Below are 3,950 nucleotides of genomic sequence, written 5' to 3' on the forward strand. Positions count from 1 at the left end.
ATATTTGAGCAAATTCAGCATCCTTGTGCCTAAAACATGGATCCATATCACAAGCCTTATACAAAGGCCAGGAAAACCAGAATTCTTATCCTTGATCACCAGCAGCTTTGAGTAGTCTCATACATCCTTCAGGCTCAGGCAGTGCTTGTCACCTGTTGATTTCCAGATGCTTCACCAGACAGGTATTCATTTTCCCCAGTGTGGTGTCCCCCCTGTTTCTCATGCACAGAAACTGAAGCTGAAACTGCTGGTGCCTCCAACCACTGCTGTAATGCCGGCGATGGTCTTGCTTTGTGTCGGCAGTTTGTCCAAATGATCTCCAGAGATCCCTTCCAAAAATGTTCTACAATTCAGTGACTCGGCTGGTTGGATCATCCAGGTTCCCCTCTGGCAGCAGTTGTTCCCCATGTGGCTGCAGAGCCACTCGCGCAGGATCCGTGTTAACCCAACTCCCGGAGTTAATCTGCCAAAGAGCCAACCTCACCACAACGAGTAATTCATTTCCTGATGGCAGGACGCCCTGCATCACCGCGCTGCGTGGCTGGGTGAGCGAAGGAGCAATGCCAGAGGAGGCTGAGAGCCAGTGGCCAGGAGCAGGGGATGGGACCTCCCCTTTCCGGGGCAGTTAGCGGCTACATCAGCGACCCGCAACGTCAACCGTGCCTTTGGGACAGACATGGGAATTGAGCCTGCTCCCTTCTCTGTGCCTGCCCCGTTCCCCCGACCTGTCACAGTGCCACAGGTGTGGTTGAGTTCCTCTGATGGACACCTGCCAGATTGCCCCAAGTCTGCTGTGGTTGGGAAGCGTTAGGCACGGATCCTGGCATTTGGACTGCAGGCACAGAGCCGTGGCTGAAAACAGTTGGCAGGGGCAGTCCCTGAGCCTCGTGATCAAAATCTGTTAGTAGCACCATCTCCTTAATTTTCTGCCAGCATGTTCACCATCTTGCTGAAGGTACAACCCCCTGCACCCAGAATATGCCTCCCTGGGACGTACCACTTTCGCACGTTTTCCACAGTTTCCTGAACACCAAAGATTTTAAGAATTAAGAGAGTCTGGCAGCAGGTAAAACGTCCTTAAGCCCATGCACAGCTCCTCCTCTAGTTTCTAGCTACTCTGAAGCATTTTTTGTTTGTAGGCTCGGGTTCTTCTGCCCTAATAGCTTATCTTCAAAAGCATGCTCTTATTTCAGATTCAGTTTCTTTGACCTTTGTTACACAGCAAACTTGAACTTCTGCTCTAAGAAAGCCTGTTCATCTCTTCCTGTCTTCTTCCATAAGCTTCCCGTAGTATTCTGCAAGTCTGCTTAACACCATCTTGTTATCTCTTTTGCTCTTGGTATAGTTTCCATTCTGTAGTCCCTCCAAAGTTGGCTAAACTGATTTCCCAGCTCAAGCTTTCCATTTGAATATCAATCACCCAAAAGGCTGAGTACAAACTTCAGTATTAAATATCCCACACTGAACCTAGTCTGAAGGGACTGGCCAGTAATGTTTTTTTTTAAATTTCTACAAAACTTTACATGCTGGCCCTTCTAACCTGATTAGTTTCAGTGGAATTTAGGGGGCTTTCCTATTTTTCCCTCCCACAATTCCTTTCACAGGCTTAGTTGCTGAGAGGTTTCAATTTGTGACATCCAAGGTCATAAATATCCAAAGATCTCCACTCCATTTCCCTGCTCTACGCAAGATACCAACCAGTCTGGCTCATTGCTCCTGTGTTTTTCCCATGGGCACTGTTGCACCTTCTCCAGTGTCTCTGGTAAATATAAACTGGATGCAGACAGAGTGGGAACTGGAGATGGAAACAGATACTTCAGAAATTATTCTTTCCCCCAAATAAGATGTTTTGTGTTCAGCTCCAACTGCAGAAAGGGCCTTTGGGCTGCAATAGGGGAATTTACTCCTGAATACAGCGCTAATCTGTTGGAACCATGTGTTTCTTCTCACAGAGATGTACTTCTCATGGAATTATTAGGGTTTATTAGGGGATATCTTTCAGTTCATTTCAGAATGCAGAAGAAGCAAAGGGCATATACTCCTTACAGAGCAAACTGTCTTTTACTGACAAACACATATTTATCCTAGCAGTGGAACCTAATTGTGACTGAGATCTAGAATCCCTATTAGTTCATTACTTAGAGATGCAAGGAAAAAGGGTTTTTCCCCTTCATTACTGTCATAATACAGCAGAGAAATTGTTCATTTCTTACTGACTTACATTTGCTTTTCAACAAAACAGAATAGAAATTATTTAATCATTCATCCTCTATTTACCTTTCATATCGAAGCAAAGTTATCATAGGCAGCTTCATGATGCATGTAAAACAAATCCCAACAGAGACCATTCCAGGATTTTAGGGGAAATTATTTGTATCATTATTATTCTACTGGGCTGCCTGCAATTTTCATCTCAAACCCAATACATTTTCCCCCCAGTATCTGCAATGACTTCCAAAATTATGCAGATGATTATTTTATTAGCATGTACCCAGATGGTAGACTGCCAGGCATAGTTACTGTCATTGCATGTAGCTCTCTGTAATGCAAGAATTACTAAGAAAACAGTGCATTTGGCCACTGGTTATATAAATTAAGACCAAAGCAACAGTTACGAACTCAATTCAAACAAAATCAATAAAAGGCATGTGAATCATCAGACTAGTAACATTAGACATAATGTTAACTCTAATATTTTCATGTCAGTCTAGCCCATCACTGAGTTGTGGGAAACGTCTGACAGGCTTCTGCCCCATAATGTAATTTCTCATTGGCTTTATTTAAAACCAGTTCTATTTAAAGCAGTTCATCACAAATCTTGCAATTTACTCTATGGATATACCTTAGATCACACTTGAGAGACAAGGACCTAGGAGCAGAGCAGACTACAGTAAACAGAGAAAAGACACACATTCACTTTAAAACATCATTTTTGTACCATGGCAATCAGATCCCTCTGTGACATTTGCCACACTAGACTGGCAGTGATGTTTATTCCAATACTGTATTTTGTATAAATGCAATGTTTGTCTCTTCCTACCTCCAAGGGATACAGTTTGTAAAATCATTTTGGATATGAAAAGCACTGTGGGGATAACGTGCCCTGTATGCTGTAAGATCACCCAGTGCAGACAAAGCCCCAGAACTTTGTGGCTGCAGAGAACGCTGTGCAGTGGGGCTGGACCAGCTGCCTGCTGTCAGCAGTGGCTGATGAGCTGCAGGAGCCAACACAGCCTCGGGTGTGTCACCACCCATCCTCACCCTGGGGGCTTTCCAATTGCTCAGTATTCCCCTCCTCCTTGCCTTGCTTTGATTTGTTCCTCTGGTGTCCATCTCATCTCTGTGGTTCCTCTCAGCAGCTGTGGACTCCTCTTTCCTAGCACTGGCACAACAGTGACCAACTAGGCCCAGGTGTGTTTGCCTTTACTTAGTCCCCACACTAAGAAGTGTTGTATCCTGTATGGGCACAAGGACCAAATATGGACTGGAGATTCCTTCCCTCACCGAATCCTGGACCTACCTCTCTTCTCTGAGAGAATTTCACATTGTGCAATGCACTCTGTCTTCCTCCACAGACAGATCACTGTGGGGAAATGTGATGGCAGCAGAAGTCACCTTCCTCTGCTGGACTGTGACTTGTAGGTAGAGAACTGTGGTAGCGTTTGCTGCTTGGGAAACTTCTCCCCATCAGGAACAGGCAGAAGGCTACCAGCTTAACCACATGGGTTAAGGCAGGCCCCAGAAGTGTGAGATCATAATCCACAAGAGCAGGAGTTAGCATATCAAGGAGACAGCAATCTGAATACACCTTACACTGTTTCAGAAATCTGTTCTCTATCTGTTCAGGCACGGGTGGGAAGATTGTACTGTTGGATCTGGACAAGCTAGAAGCCAAGTGTTATATTAAAATCTGTGTGCCACAGGAGGCTTGTGAACACAGGTCTTTTGTT

The sequence above is a fragment of the Prinia subflava genome, chromosome 11, assembly GCF_021018805.1.
Source record: "Prinia subflava isolate CZ2003 ecotype Zambia chromosome 11, Cam_Psub_1.2, whole genome shotgun sequence".
NCBI lineage: Eukaryota > Metazoa > Chordata > Aves > Passeriformes > Cisticolidae > Prinia > Prinia subflava.